The following is a 17442-nucleotide window of genomic DNA, read 5'->3' on the forward strand; positions in this document are numbered from 1 at the left end:
ACTCCACCACTTTCTTTCCAGCTTAAAAAAAAAAAAAAGAAATCAATAGAGAAGTGAGTGATATTGGAAAAAGTACACTGCAAATTTCAGTGCTTTAATTATTACGGGGAATAAATTCTTCTCAACAACCTAACAAATGACAAAACTCTCCAGTATGTTGGAACATCAACATACAAAACTTGAACCGAAAGAATGATACAAAAGATAAATGACCAGGGAAATGGGGTGATGCCGGGGAGGGAGGGAGGGAGGGAGGCACAGGGAAAAGACAGAAAAGTAGAACACAAGAAAGGGAGAAGAGCGATCAAAGAACAGCAGCTCAGAAGCTCAGGGGGAGACTGCGTTCCTCACCCTGCGGGCCATCGGCACTGCCAGAGCACAGCACAGAGCTGACCCAGACACTCGCCGTGTGACTACACTCTTCACGGCTTCTCGCCTCCACGGGCCTTTGTTCTGTTTTCTATTTGGAAATCTATTGGTGGCCTCTGTAATGGTCACACTGATGGGGGGACACCCCTGGCATGTAGAGGATGAGCCAGGAATGCTGGAGAGACCCCTAACACACACACACACACACACACACACTCACTCGTGCAGGCACCCCTCATTAAGCATCTTGCCTGACTTTCCAATGTCTTTTGCCAGATATTCAATGAAACGAAAATCCTGAGCTTAGGCCCTAACTGCATTCTGTGATAAACAGGAACAGTGTGGGGCACAGTTATCATGCACCACATTTTCCGGGAGCGCAGCTCTCCTGCGAACGAAGACATTTCCACAGTACTTGGTTCGGAAATGGACCAAGAGCTGTCCACTTCAGAAAACCCCGTCACCAGCAGCAATGTGGCTCCTGGTCCCTGAGTCACCAACTCGCTCAGCAGCTGTGGGCCTCCGTGGACGTCCCATCCATGGAGCTGCTACGTATGGCTGCAAACATTATTCCACCTGCTGGAGCTGTGCTGCCGAAGGCTGAGGCCTGGCTGCAAGTCCACAAGCTCATTAGCACTCTCTGCCCTTAGATAAGCAGTTTCGTCTCTTGGGCTGGCTTTATTTTTCCTCAGCAAGACTTACCAAAGGGAGCTGCTAGGCCATTTAGATTTACATCCTCGCAGCAAACGGGCACCCCCAGTACCACGGTTCCAGTACATACTCAGACCTAAGCACGCACATACTTAAGTCAACGTTTGCCAGTATCATGTATTTCATTGCTTCTTGATTAAAGCAGAGCCTGATTTCTGAATTATGTGTTCATTATGCTTCAGGATAGCACAGGGACATTACACACTACGCTACAAACGGGAGCCGGTGTGGCAGAGCTGGGCACCAGCGTGGTAAGGAGAAGAGCCTCCTCAGGACCCAGCCCTGAGCACTGCCCTCCTGACGGCACTGGAGACCTATCAAGGGGGAGAGGAGCCACGGTTACCTGGGCTGTTCCAACCTGATGAAAATTACATCACCCAACCCTAAATGAAACTCCTGGCCCAGGCTCCAGAGACCGCCGCTGACGTCTTACAGCTTCACTGCTCGCCAAAGTGTCCGAGAAGAAAAGGGAGGCTGCCTCTCCTCCCCAGCCTTCAAACCACGCTGCAGGCAGGGACAGGCAGGCACGGCCTCGGCCAGGCCTGTTCTCCACGGCCCTGCTTCCCAGCTTCCGCTGCGGGCTGAGCAGCTGCGACGGAGACCACATGCGTCCAAAAACCTTAAAATACTATCTGGCACGTCCAAAAGCCTGCCAACTCCTCTTCTATCTTAAATCTATTTTAAATACATAAAATCTACATCAATCAATATATAAATTTAAACACTATGGGGGATGTCTGAGATAAGCAGGATGGTTTGAATTTCTTTAAATACGACTGAATTTTAGTCTTTCACTTTCTGGATGTAGATCTAAAATTTCCTGTCCAGGTTTTTGCTTTGTTGCAGCCTACAATGAGAATGGTTTGACCCCATCGATTATAATTTGATATATTCAAACACCATTATTACAGAGAAACCTTTTTTCTAGCAAGTAAATTCTTCTCAAGTCCAACAGTTGTGTAAGTACAAGGGGCGATGATGAAAGAGTTATACATTCCATTCTAAAGAGCTCATTCAAAATGGCCGTGATCTGTGCGTGTGAATTACCTGCAGTGAAATCCACAGCCCCCCCAAGCTCAGGTGACTGCGGAACCCGAGGGGACACGGGGCGGGTTTTCTCCACCTCAGAAGCCGCTGAGCTCAGGGCTTTGCGGGCAGGCGTATGCTGTTGTGGCCACACACCCCTGCTCTCCTACATCCCCGGCCACTGTCGTCTGGTTCCGACACTGAAGCTCCTGATGCACTCACGGGCTCCCAGCTGCAGGTCATGTGTCCCCTTCAAAAACTCGCCACTCACCGCTTCCCAGCGTGGACCTGGGGAAGGCCACGCCGGAGAGAAGTCGCCCACTCCGGACAGCGTCACTGTCACGGCTAACAAGAAGCGATTTCTGTCCCTGACACAACACACGAAACATACCGGAACTGAGACTCTAGGTGCAGACAATCGTATTAAAACAGACACAATTTCCCCCAAAACCGAACCAGGTAATGATGACAACAAATATTTTCTTATTTTTCCCTCACTGGGGGGCAAGGTTTCTTCCATTCGGAAATTGGCCATCAGGAACCCTGACTCCCCTCACACAGGCCCCCACGCCCTCCCTCCGACCTGCTGGAGAGTCGGACATAAACCCTTAGGGGCCTCTCTCACGGAATACTCCACTAGACGTTAACACGCACTGCCCTCACTGCAAGTTTCAAATACATCAAATACAGCATTAGCAAAAAACTGGTAAGACTTTTCCCAACACATAGGAAAACTTGATTCTTATACCATAATCCCTTCATTGAGACTGAAGAACAAAGCTGAAGTTGTTTCCCTAAATTTCATTTCTAAATTAAACAATGCAAATGTTAGACTCCTTATCATATGGCCTAAAACAAACCCTCCCGGTAAGGTTTCGTCATATTCCGCACAACGTAATTTGCCTACTTGTACTTGGGGACAGCCACGTGGGGGCTCCATGTGTCTCTTTCACACAGGTCCCGCGTCCCAACCTAGCCCTCCGCGGTGCTGTCCGCTATTGCCATTTCCTACGGAGCTTAGGAGACAGTCCTGCACACCCAATCGATACTAAGGACGCGCTCCCCAACTGACTGTGTGACACCAAACCAGCGTGCCTCTTAGTCAAGCAAGTCTGGAGTTTTCAGAACCACAAATGAGGAAGCCCAGCAGGCACCCCGGGTCACCCAGCAGCCAATGGCCTACTAGAGGGTTCAGTGTCACACAGCACCGAAGGATGGAGGTCCCCGTCCTGCTCTTGGAGGCCGAGCGGGCTGTTCCTGGATTTCCTCCTGGAGCAGTGATCTGCAGAAAACATCCTCTTTTTACCCTCCGAGCGGTGACCTCAGAGCCGTTTCCCTCACTTTTCTGACACGGTATGAGCTGCTGACATCAACACACAGCCTGAAGGATACAAAGGGGGACTGACCAAAATGCTTGCCATTCCTCCAGGACTGAGGGATGTCGAATAAAACAAGCCTGGCCTGCAGCTGAGTGCTGCAAGTGACACAGTATTTCCTATTTCCCCGTTTCCCCCAGGCCGGCTCACGTGCCTCCACTATGGATACCCAGTAGCTGTGAGTTTATGCGGTTCCCCGTTTTGAGGAAGAAGTTACAGGGGCACGAGCCTTGGCCCTGCCACTGAGGAACTCAAGATTGATGTTTCATTTGTTACTACCCCCCCTCCCCTCCCTTTTACTCACCAGTTCAACCATATGCATGGGGCACTGTGGCAGGAGAGGGCCCATGACCCCCTCCCAGTGTTGTGTCCCTTGTACAGTCCCCTTCCCTGGAGTGTGGGTGGGACCAGTTAACAGGGATGTCACTCCTGTGATAAGGTCTAGGTTCATCAAAAGGGAGATCATCCTGGTGCACCGGACCAATCCCTGAGGACTTAGAGGAGGTGATGTGTCAGAGGTTGACTCCCTGGCCTACAGAGCAAACTGCCCCGTGGTGCAGCCGGTCACCGGGCAAGGACCTGAGAGTGGCCTTGGTGATGAGACTGACATGTGGCCAACAGCCAGCAAGGACACTGGGACCTCAGTTCTTCAACCACAATGAACTGAATTCTGCCAACAGCCTGAATGAACTGGGAAGAGGCCGCCACGCTTCGGAGACTCCGAGCAGAGAACCCAGTGATGCTGTGTCCAGAGCTGGGCCTGCCAGAAGTGTGAGACAATCAATGCGTTCTTTTATGGGGTGGCTTGCTAGGCAGCCACAGAAACTAAGATGGGCACCCAGATCAGCTTTGGGTTCCACAGACTTCAATCCCATCCGAGTTTTCTTCTTTTCTCAAGAAGTGTGCCAAACCTCCCCCTCCTGTCTGCCCCACCCACGTCACCCGCCTCCACAAAACAACCAATCAACGTTTCTGATCAGGGTGTTAAAGCCAACAGCTCCACACTGACTCTCTAAAATTCAAGCCAAACTTGAGGAAACTCCATGCTTCAGGTAGCCTGCGGGTTCTCATGACAGAGAAGCATGTAACTTCCTGGCTTTCAAAAATGATGGAAACCACTCAGGACTTCTGCGCTGGGTGCAGTGACAGAGCACAACCCTGTTCATTCTTAGAAATGAAGAAGCTAAGGTTCAAAAAGTGTAAACACTGAGAGTCCAATCGTCTTTTTTACACAGATATTAAAAATACACAATATGTCTTTAATATAATGTCATCTATCTAAACCTATGTATATGTTTAACATTCTGGTATCCTACCTCTTTCTCTTTCATTTAAAAACTGGTTGCATGTTCTAGTTCTCAGTTCTTTATTATCTTCCATATTTATAATTTCTACACCCATGCTTACAGCATTAGTAACATGGGTTGCAAACAAGCAGAAAACAATGCAAAAAAACATTAGTTCATTGCACATACCAAACGTTATTTTGTGAGACTGAAGTCAGTATGTGTAACGCCTGTGTTCATGTATTGGGTTGCATTGTAAAATGTATTGCTTACCGTGGGTCAAGGTCAGTAAAGGTTGAAGGCCAGCAGAATAGCCGCCTCTGAGCTCCTCTCCTCATGTCTTTTTGTCTTGTTTGCAACCCTTAGTCTACACTCCTGCCAGTAAATGATCTACTTTGTGACGAACATGAATAATGAAGATGCCGGGAAGCCTTTAACCTGTGCTTGGCTGTGGATCTCACACTTGGCGTGCGCTGGAATCTCCCCGGGAGCCTCGCAAAGTGCAGCCTGCTCCCCATCTCCTGCCTCAGGACCCAGGGGCGGGCGTAGGACCCTGCATGTTAACAAGTGTCCATGTGATCCTGCGGCACTGTTTGTGGGATCACCTTTCCGGAAACGCTGACCTGCCTGTGCAGGCACTGCCCAAGTTCTATGTTAAACCTCGGAACAATTCTGTAAGGTGACACCTCACCCCCATCTAACAAATAAGGACCCAGCAGCCACACTGATTCGATTTGGGGACTTCCATGGCATCCCACAGACGCTGAGGGCAGGGCCTGGACTCACACCCAGGTCAGCCCTCCCTCCTTGGAAGGAATTAGGTGACACAAGATGTGAAAGATAAATGGTGCTGGTTGAGGGAAAAAGAAACAGGACTGTTATAGAATGACAATTTTCAGAGAGAAGAGGGCATGAAGCATTTTGTCTTGGAAGCAGGAATCGTTACTGCGGATCCCAGGGCGGCCTTTTAGACCTCTGTCCTTTGTGATGGAGCTGGGGAGATGAGACGCGAGAGCACAGAGGGGTGGACCACGGGGTGGACTGACTGCGCGGTGCCCGGAGTCACGGCTCCAGACCTCAGTCCAGCTCTGCCTCCAGCTCCGGGTCCTGGGCGGTTCACGTTTGGCCTGCTGCATCCCTTGTAACACCAGGTGTTGTGTGACAGCATCTCACCCTGAGAGCTCTCCCAGACATCTGAGCCTGTGATATTTATCTTTTGAAAAAGTAATATTGCCCGGCCAGTGTGGCTCTGTGGCTGAGCATCGAACGAGGTACCAGGGAGTCACGGTTCGATTCCTGGTCAGGGCACATGCCTGGGATGTGAGCTCGATCCCTAGTTGGGGGTGTGCAGGAGGCAGCCAATCAATGATTCTCTCTCATCATTGATGTTTCTATCTCTCTCTCCCTCTCCCTTCCTTTCTAAAATCAATTAAAAAAATTCTTTAAAAAATCAGCTAATTAAAGACAACTTTATTCCTTTAATAAGAAAAGCAAAGTATTGTTTCTAAAAGTAATTGAATATTTTTAAATGTTTGGTTTCAAACTTATAAAAGTCACTTATATTTTCCCCAAACCGTAAACTCTCAGATAATTAGCGTTAGTAACATAACAGACAGAGGAACGTTCAGATGACCTTCACAGCCTCTCTCCGCGGTAAGGCGCACGGACGACCACGGGCCCCGTGGACTTGCCCGGGGGCTGGCCCTCCCAGTGCCGTGGCCTCCGCGGTGCCCCACTTGTGGAATGCTACCTACATGTGAAATAGCTGCTCACGCTTTACCTTGTCAGTTTTCTCATTAACTGTCCACGTGTGCCCTTGTCATTGTTGAGAAAAGACAATTTTCCTGTAAATCATAAATCTGATTTGAACACCTGAGAAAGTCCGTGACTGAGCAGACCGAGGTCAGCTGACGGGAGGAAGCCACCAGAATCCTCATTCCCAACCTCTGAACACTTTATACCTGGGGTGTGGGGGGAGGGAGGGGGTTGACAATGATGGTGGTGATGATGATGCAATGTGGACATTTAAATAAAATACTCTCTCGCCGCTTGAGGAGACAGGGAGAGGAAAGGTGACTATAAGTGCCATGATTAACGATAAGAAAGAGACCCAAAGATGGAGTAGAGGTGGAGTGTCCTTTCTGTGACCTCTGCCGCAGTCTGTGACAGGACAGCTAGGACGCCTGAGAGTGCGCCCTGGGTGGCCAGGCACAACGATCACATACCGCATGGAGGCTGGGTTTGTTGGTTTTTAACTCCTGGCTCTCGGTAATCTTAACAGCAAATAGCAAGTCACAAAGGGGAGGGGTGAAGTATGTAAAATACACAGAACAGCTGCATCCCCGGCAACTCCCCATCTACACCACCTCACACCCTGGTGCACCTGCTGGAGCCGAATTCACAACCTGGTCCTCAGCCCTCCGTCCAGGCCGCGAGGTCCTGCTCTCAGAAGCCGGTTCCCAGCAGGCTCCTCATCGCGCAGGGACTTTCTGATGGCATCTGTGGGTCTTGGGAGAGGTGGCAGAGCAGGTAAGAAGGCCAGCTCCCCTTCCCAGCCACGGGACCTCGGGCTGGCTGCCTACCACACCAGGGTATTACAAGGGTTTAAGTTAGCAAGATAACTAGGCCAGTGATGAGAAAAGAGGAAAAACAAATGCACTGGCCACAACACTCTCAGGTAATGCCCCCCAAATCACTGAATCATGTTAACAGTAAACACGCCTTTTTCCTGTAACCCCCATACCAGCACAGGCCACACGGAATATACACACAATTAGCAGTATACTATGTGATACACAGGGTCTTTAAAACCCAAGAGGTATGGCTGGGTTTCCACCGTACCTCTATGTGATACACAGGGTCTTTAAAACCCAAGAGGTATGGCTGGTTTCCACCGTAAAAAAGTTTTCACTCTGACTGGAAAAAAAAGTGCATTCATCATTAAGATACCTCGGTATTGCTAATATCAGAAGGACATGGGGTACAGGTTATTTCTGGAAGAAACATCAATATTCCAGTGACCATTCAGGTTTCTCTTAATGGCTGGGGTAGGTGACACCAACCGCAGCAGTCCACAAAGGTGAAGCAAATCCAAGAAAGAAAATAAAAATAACCTTGTTGTTGGGTGCATCACTTCTTTTCAATAATCATATAAATAAGTGCACAGGCAACAACAACAACAATGATGGGGCCAGCGTGAATCTACGGCTGGCAGCAGACACAGGCGGGGGTAGGGGCTCCGCGCCCAGTCATAAACTCTAGAAGAGCACACCGCATCTGAAGGGTTTCCGCCGTCAAACCAGATCCTGGGGCCAGATGCTGAGGGCCGGCTCCGAGACTGCCCAGCTCTCAGGAGGAAAATGTTTCTGCAGGCTTGCTGCAACGACGAAAAGGACAGTCATGAGGACAATCCCCCGGCCAGCCTCTGTCAAGCTCTTGCTTTGTGCCCCGCTCTGCGCATATTATCTCACTGCACCCTCATGGTAACAGCGATGGACACCATTGCTGCTCCTAATTTACAGAGGAGGAAGATGAAACACAGCAAAGGTAAGCTGCAGGCCCAAGATTAAATAGCTTTTGAGGGGAGGGAGGAGGGATGGGTTCAACGCTGATTCTAATGGTAGAACACAAATTCTTCATCAATGAAGTACAGATAAGTTAAAAATAACCAAATCAGCATAAATCAATGACCAGTTCTCAAATCTAGTGTCTATTCTCAAAACTCTGTTTACAAAGAACAAGACCAGTGATTTGGTTTCTCAATGTCTACACCAGGGGTCCTCAAACTTTTTAAACAGGGGGCCAGTTCACTGTCCCTCAGACCGTTGGAGGGCCGGACTATAGTTTTAAAAAAAACTATGAACAAATTCCTATGCACACTGCACATAGCTTATTTTGAAGTAAAAAAACAAAATGGCAAAAACGCCCGCATGTGGCCTGCGGGCCGTAGTTTGAGGACGCCTGGTCTACACACTTTGCAGTAGCAGAAGCAGAACTTCGCCGAAGCCACTGGTGAAACTGCAAATTAAGATCTGGCGCACAAGTGAGATCACGCATGTCACGGGATGATGATGGGCCTCAGAGCTCGAGAGACCTGAGGAGTCGTTTAGGACAGCCTTCCCTTTAAGGATGTAAAACAGACGCGCAGAGAGCTGAATGATGTTCTCAAGGTCACACATGAAGAACGCAGGCCTAAATAAAGCCAAAGGGAGGGGGAAACTCACATTTTTATCACTAGCACATTCACTAGTAAAATATACAAGCATAATAAAGTATGGCAGGCTTCTAGATCACCATCGAATTTGTCATCGCCACCAATAAGCATTGACAGTGTGCAGCAGCAAACACTAACGACAAATCCACACTGAAGAATGTCCCTCAAGGCGGTGGGACAGAAACAAACGTTACAGTTCAGCACTCTCCTAATCAGCACCACATAAAAACCACGCACGCTTTTGAAGTAAGTTTGTTACAGTATCTTTTAAATTAAAATAGTTACAAACAAGATCCAGGGGTCCCAAAATTAAAAGCCAGGGAGACAAACTCCAAATCATCTTTCTTAATAATAGAAGAGCAGAAAATCTAGGCCATTTTTACTTATGGAAATTCATTTCTCCAATCTGAACATTCAGCTTCTTTTTTTAATCACATAGGGTCAAAAGCAAATATATAAAAGATTAATTTTTTATCAAAAATAAATTTCTCATCTTTTTGCTTTCTTTCAAGTTGTGTTTAAGTCACTATAACGTTAATTTTTTAATATAAAAGAAATAAAAGTCACCGTAACTGCTGCTTTGAAACCAGACAGTGAGGCAAAAGGATCTAAAACAGGATGTGTCATTACCTAAGGAGTTTCCTTCACCTTGTCTATACACGGACACCAACTGATGCCACAGACAAATCAATGAGGTCCTCTATCATCAACCTGAAACGTAACACTCAGGTTAACCCATCCGTTAAAAAATAATTAGGGGAAATAAAGTGGCAAGGGGATTGATTACTGGTTTGTATGACAATAAGTTTTCATTCCATCTGTTGTCTTCTTCCAAACTTTCTGGGGAGCTACGGCCGATGTAAATGTTAAATAATAGATTTTTTCTAATCTTTTCAAGTGAACCTGTATTTCCAAACTGAGATCACCTTATGCCCTCTCAGGAAACCGGAGGAAGGAAACCCCTGTGGAGCTGGCAAGTGTAGAGCCTGTGGTGTTTAGCGTGGCCAAACACCTGTGAGACCCGGACAAAGCCTCGGGCTCCCTGCCTGTGAACTGAGGCAGGGGACCCACGTCCCCTTCCTGGAGGTCTGCAGGTTCACCTGATCAGCCAGGTTAGCTAGGGACAACTAAGGCCAACAGGTCATTTTCGGCCTCAGTGATGGCCAGTCCCCCAGTCCTCTGGTTCCTACACACGTGTGATTGAAAGGGAAGGAAATGAACCACTGTCCAGCGGGAACGCACTGTCTGTCGGGACTACCCACGCGGTGACAGAGCCCATGCCCCTGGCTGGTCACTGATGATTGGTCAGTTAATTTTTAACTAAGTCTGTTACAGTGAAAAGCCATTAAAAAGTCACATAAAGATTCTGGTTCTTTCCTCCTCCCATTTAGTATGGACACAACACCAAGTCCAGTGAAGAGCCTTGCCCCTTGCTGCCACCTTCAGACCTGGGCGAAGGTCTTTCCTTTGAGCATGAGGTGCGGGTGGACCTCTTCTCTGACCTACTGGCATAAACCCCACCGTGCCGGCTCTGGTATTCACTCTTAAATGAAGCTGGCCTACAGCGCTGCTCCAGGAGAAATCTCAGGGCAGGATGCTCACAGACATGTGCAGAATTCCCTTCCTTCCATTGTCTCTCCCACACTTCATCTGTCCGTTTATTCTAAACCAGTGGCCCGGTGCACAGATTCGTGCACATTGAAAGAGAATCTGGTGTGGGTGAACCAGATTCGGGGCCAACAGGGCCCCAGCAACAAGCTAACCCACGGCCAATTCTGCGGTGAATCGGGCTCCCTCCTCCCTCCTCTCTGGGCCCAGAGTGCGGGTGAACCAGATTCGGAGCTGACAGGCCCAGCAGCAACCTAACCTACTGGTCGAAGTATCTGGCCCCTGGTGGTCAATGCACATCATAGCTACCGGTCAAACAGTCGCTTAGGCTCATATATATATATATTCTGCCTTTAGGAAGCCTCCTCCAATCATTCTTTAGCTTTTACAAAAATGTTTTCTTTTCCCACTAATGTCTTAAACCTTGGTTATGTTTAATTAAATTATATGCTGATTGTAAAAGGAGACCTGGCATACACAAGTTTGGAAACAACACGGCTAACTTGTTCGTGGTGTACTATTAAACTGGTGAGAGCCGAGTGCCCGAGCCTGCTGGAGTGGCGTGCTCTCCTCAGCCAGCAGCTAGACCTAATTACCAGGTTAAGGTTTATTTTTAAGAAGGAGAGGAGGAGGAGAATGTAGGGAGGAGAAGTGAGAGGGAGGAAAAAAAAAAAAGAATATTCCTGCCCCTTCATTCCACTCACAGGAGTCCTGCTCCAACTGAAACCACTGGCATTTACAAGTACAAAGCAGCCTTGTTTCACTCTCACCCTTATCAGTGTCTATAAGTTATTTGTACAAAACACACAAAGCTCTGGGAGGAAGGACCTCTCACCTGCTCTGAATCCCTTGCACAGACATTGTCAGTGCTGCTCAATGGCACTCAGGCCTTTCTTAGGTCACAGCACGAATTCTAACTCAGTGGATAAGGCCACTGGTCTCAACTTTGTCACTAACTGTACCTCACTTTCTTCATCCAAACGTGGAGAAAATACAGCTTGTCCTATTTGGCTGTTTGATTACTAGAAAACAAATGAACCAGTATGGGCCCTGTACAAATAAAAATCATGAGAATTGCTTTCTCAAATTTTTTGACCCAAATCAAATACAATCTGTAAATTTAAAAAACAGAACAATGGGGTACCAAACCCCATCTTCCTGGCTACACTCCGCAGACTTTAGGCACCCTGGTTGAAAGAGAGTCATTTGCTTTGTTCTCCCAATCTTCCAGGAAATTAAAAGATTAGCTCTTGTTTCTTCAAGAATATCAACAGTCCGTACCCACCTGTCCCAGCCCTTCCTGGTACTCCTGCCATTGTAACTGGCCCAGGCCAGCAGGAAGGGCTGGGTAAAACACCCGCGTGCCTGAGACTGAGTTCAATGGCAGTGGTGCACGTGTCTGGACAGGAAGGAGAAGCGAGGCCTGAGCCTCCCTGCGTCAGTGCTGACACAGTCGTCCTGCGCGACGTGCTCACAGCCTGACAGCTCTCCTTTCAACAGGAAAGTAGGAAGGGCGAGATCAAGAATTTTTAAAAACAATTTTAAGAATGGATGTCACCTTTATAGTCACATGGAAAGAGTTATTATAGGCACACTAAAATCAGAGTATGTGCATCAAGCAAAACATTATTGTAAAAGAAGCAATTCAAAACTGTTTTTCAACTATTCAAAAATTAAATATTCTATTTTAATATCAATCTTTTATCTCCCAAAATCAGTTTGTTCCTCGTAGAGGAGTCATTGATTTCTGTGCACTCCATGTTCAAATACGGGATTATGTCAGAGAGAATACATTTAGAGGAATAAATGTTGTAGCCAATTAGGGAGAAAGGTCTTTTATCCTTTTTTTCCTGGTCACGGATTAAAGGCTATACTGATAATATCAAGCTACTTTTTACAAAAATAATACTCCATTATAAAACATCTGTTTGACAGTAGAGAAAAATATCAAAAACCCCTTATGTTTCATGATAATTCTATTTCACTTCCAGGAATCGTGTATCAGTCCTCTTTGTACAACACCGCCCCCTACCCCTACCCCAACACGCTCCCACCCCCATACCTAGCTTTCAATAAATAATGTACTGACTCAGAACCTTTTAAGTGAAAAAGACATCCGAGGATGAAGCCGGCACCACTCTGGCCTTCTCAGAACTTGGTACATCAGGTTACGGGAATTCACAGCAGGCCCGAGAGGCTGGCTGGAGGTGCCGCAGAAGCTGGTTCCGGGCTGGGGTGTGACTCTTCTGAAGGAACCAAGGCCCGTGTACCAGTCAACTCGGACTCTGGGCCAACCTGGGGGAGCAGGAACCTTCCAGGCCCTTAGAAACCTGCCCGTGGTCCTCGAAGGGATGGGGCCGGGGCACGTCCCCATTTCTGATTCCTTCCTTTCTCCGCATTCTACAGAAGCATACACAATACATCTTAGCAACTGCTTTACTTTATGACACTTCTCCTTATGCTATCTTAATCCATTGAGAAAGTTTCCTTCACAGCACTGATTTGATCAGAAACTAAAAATAAATAAGTAAAGAATCCCCATATATGACAAAAATATGTTCTTACTAATTTCTAAAGAATGAGTCTTAAATTTACATACAAAAAGAAACAGAACCAAGTGTGTACAGAAATGCTCTACATACTTCAGTGATAAATGCTTGTTTAATATTTTACACTCTCAGTCACACATGTAAAATATTCCATTGTTTCATATTTTAATTTACTGTTGTGTTCTATTGTAGATTAATTCACAGCCAGGGCAAGTTTATAATTGTAATGACTGTTTATGTTAGTACATTTCAAGTTAGTAACAGCAAACCACTTTAGAATATGGGCTTTACACCAGGTATGCTTACAAATAACTTCAAATTACTCATTATTCACTATATTGCATGCTAACAACTGAACTTTCTGCAGCAAATCTTTGAGATGATTCTTTGAGACACTAAATGTCAACCTCTTCGATCTTCCCTTTTGAGGAAATGATTTTGGTAGGTCTTATAAGTATGAATCATCGGTCTAACTACCACCTATAGCTCTCATTGGAAAGTTAAAAGAAGATAAAAACAAGAGGTCAAAAAATAACTTTAATATGACTCCCTCACCACCACCACCACCACCCCCAGATATAAGGAATCCTCAAAAGCTCTACCTATTCCCTTATTGGCACGGCTACAAGTGGCCACCAGTAAACTTGAGCAATTCCTAAAAATGTCAAGGAAACAGACCCAAGGTTTGGCCTAAGGGCTGATGACAGACTTATAAGGGTAGGAGTGGAGAGGGTAGCAGAAGAGACAGGAGAAAGAAAAGAGATAAGGGAGCCAGAAAAAGGGTTACGAAAGGCGTTAATGCCAGAACACAGTAAGAGCATGCACACTTCTGGTGTATAGCTCACTCTTCCGTGTCCACCTCCTTTTGGCTGGCTTCAAATTTTCATTCTAATCTAACTTCAAACTACTGGACAATGAGTGAGGCTACACTGCGGAAGGTGACACTTTAAACCCATACCATCATAATAACTGGTGACAAAAACGGGGGTGTATCTATGATTCATACTGAAACAAAAACGTGACTATTTCCTTCCCCTTCTGTGGTTTTTACCCCAAACAATTATGGAAATAGTAAACATTATTTCAAAAAAGTGTCTGAAAGGAGATTTAGGAGAAAAAAAAATACTGTGAAATGACCTCCTCTCAACTGTCTCCAGGGGCCTGGGAAAATGAGACCACTCAGTGGCTCGGATAACGCTGCCCAAGTTAAAGGAAGTCTAGTCACAGTGTCAGGGGCTAAGTACACAGGGCAGCTGGCTCCAAATGGGCCACCAAGGAGGTCCACAGCAAGGGCTAGGGGGCCTGGGAAACCAGGACACAGAGGTTCTGGTCAGAGCTCCCTCCACAATTGAGTATGTGGCCTCAGGCAAGCCACGGCCTCTCTAGACTCAGTTTCTCCATCTGGAAATGTGGAAGTCAGACAAAATACTGCCCTTACAAGTGACATGCGGTTTCTTTAAATGACATGCCAGCTCACACTTCCAACCTTCTACACAGAACTGCCCCCATCATCTCACTTGTACTTTTCCTTCAAAACTCAGGGACCGCCAGTTCCTCCAGGGAACGCGCACCCTCCTCCCAGGTCCCCACATCCCACACACTGGGTCCTAGCACCTTTGATCATCTGCTCCCTCTCCTCGCCGGACTCACTACCACCCTGGGCCCCCAAGGCGAGATGCCCCCCATAGGGGCTCCATCGCAGGGCAGGAGGGACCTGGGGCACTGCAAGGTCCTGCCTCCCAGCCCCACACTCCCTAAAGTCTGAACCCGAGAAAACTTCCAGACAACCAAACGACTAATTTTTAATACTATCTCGAAGGCTGACAAGTTTTGTAGGTTGTTGTTTTTTGTTGATGTTGTTTGGTGGGGGGGGCGGGGTTAGGACCTTGGCTATGAAACTTACAGCTTTGCTCATAAGACATTTAAAGAACTCACACTGAAGCAAAAAAAAGGGGGTGGGGGTGGGGACATGACTACCAATAATCTCTTTGTTTCTAAGTGACAAACTACAAGCAAAAGAACCAGTTGGGCTGTTTCGTTCTGCACATGTTCTTGCACAAGCACAAGGAGCTGAGGGCAATTTCTTCTGTGACTCCTGTTAACCCTTCTCTTCTCAGAGCACACTGTCACTCGTTCTTCCCGACTGGACAGGTCTTCTAGGCCGTGGAGTTCCACAGAAAGACGGCTGCTCCGGAGAACAGCACGAAGATGTCTCTGAGGGTGCCCGGTGCGGCAGCATCCACCGGAGCAGCATGCAAGAATCCCCCGAAATGACCCACAATCAACAACTGGCTTAACACACGATTGTACAGCAACGGAACAGTAAGTGATCGCTGACACATATTACACTAAAGAATTTACGGGAGAAATGATATAATGGCTGGGTCTTGCTTCAAAGTAATCCAGGGAGTAGGGCACGGAGCTGAACCAAGACAGGCTGTGAAGGGATCACTGCAGCTACGTGATGAGTACGTGGGTGGTCAAGACCAAATTCCAGTTCTGTAAAAGTCTCTGTAAAAATGGCCTAACATAAGTTTTAAGAAATGATACTGCTGTGGTACATCTACACAATGGAATACTGCAATGCTGTAAAAAGGAAGGAACTCCTACCATTTGCAACAGCATGGATGGACCTGGAGAGCATTATGCTAAGCGAAATAAGCCAGGCAGAGAAAGATAAATATCACATGATCTCACTCATTTGTGGAATATAATGGACAACATAAACTGATTAACAAAAACAGATCTAGAGACAGAGAAGCATCAATAAGACGGTCAAACCTCATAGAAAAGGTAGGGGAGGGTGGGAGTAAGTGGGAGAGATCAACCAAAGGACTTGTATACATGCATATAAGCACAACCAATGGACAGAGACCCCAGGAGGGTGAGAGCATGAGTGGGGGGTGGTGTGTGCAATGAGGGGATAAGGACACATATATAATATCTTAACCAATAAAGAAAATTTAAAAAAAGAAATGATACAAATATAGTTCCTGACATAGAAAGATGTTCATGATACAGTTCTTTAAAACATGCCCTGAGGTATTTCAATAAAGTAAAATTTATGTATCATAAAATTCATGAGCACCTGAAGGTAGCCACCTGGTCTGACAGTTGCAGGTTCTGAGACCTGAATGTCACATACCATCACTGGTCCTCAGCTTCCTCTTCTGGAAAACAGGTAGATCATCTACCTCTTAGAATCAATATTAAATAGCAAACGGCAACGGGTTCTGTACATGGCAACCTGTCAAATAAAATTTGATTGCACTATCATTTAAAGTATTTACCCATTTTAAGTGGGCTGTTCAGTGAGCTTTAGTAAACTCACAGCTGTGCTCGTACCGCTCCAAAAGAGCCCCTCGTGCCTCTTTGCAAGCAATCCTCTCCCACCCCTGGGCCAAGGCAACCTCTGACCTGCTTCCTCTGTATTGAGGATGTTTGCCCTGGCCATTCGGAGTAATGATGCTGAACACGTGTATAAAGTCTGCGGGGACAGATGTTTTCATTTCTCTTGAAACAGACAACTAGAAGTGGATTGCTGGTTCATATGGTAAGCATATGTTTAACGTTTTAAGAAACTGCCAACTGGTTTCCAAAGTGACTGTACAATTTTATATTCCCACCAGCAACTGATGAGGGTTCTAATTCCTCCACATCCTCATCAGGCTGGTAGGGTCAACGTCAGGCTTTCTTGTTGTGGCCATTTTAGTAGGTGGGTAGCAGTACCTCACTGTGGTTTCAATGTGCACTTGCCTAGTGACTAACGATACTAGACATCTTCCCACGTGATTACCTGCCCTCCCAATGTCTTTGTTGAAGTGTCTATGCAAATCTTGTTATTTTTCAATTTGGTTGCTTGTCCTATTACTATTGTTGTAAAAGATCTTCATATAATCAGGTCCTTTAGGGGATGTACGATTTACAAGTACTTCCTCCTGGTCTGTGGCTTATATTTTCACTTTCTTAATGGCATATTTTTAAAAGCAAAATTTTTAAATGTTGACATTCAGTTTATCAGCTTTTCCTTTTGCTGACCATGCTTTTTGTATCTTGTCTAAGAAATCTTTGCTTAACATAAGATCACAAAGATTTGTCCTGTCTTATACTTTCTCCTGGAAGTCTTACTGTTTGACATTTCGGTGGAGATAAAACTAGAGACAAAACTACTGGAAAATGACCCCTTTAAGACATGTAAAGTATAATTATATATGCTTACATACAGTTACGTACATACAAACATAAATAGAAAGAGAAAAGCCTAAATGGATATACACCAAAACAGCAGATAGGTACTTATATTT

At 46.4% G+C, this 17442-nt stretch overlaps 1 protein-coding gene across 6 annotated transcripts in view; it reads right to left on the reverse strand.

Moving 5' to 3' along the window:
* The window catches only part of TRIO (trio Rho guanine nucleotide exchange factor), a 304156-nt gene that overhangs the window by 237051 nt on the left and 49663 nt on the right, over window positions 1-17442 (reverse strand). The gene's annotated exons all lie outside the window — the stretch shown is intronic.

Source organism: Cnephaeus nilssonii (assembly GCF_951640355.1).
Source record: "Cnephaeus nilssonii genome assembly, chromosome: 2".
Lineage (NCBI taxonomy): Eukaryota > Metazoa > Chordata > Mammalia > Chiroptera > Vespertilionidae > Cnephaeus > Cnephaeus nilssonii.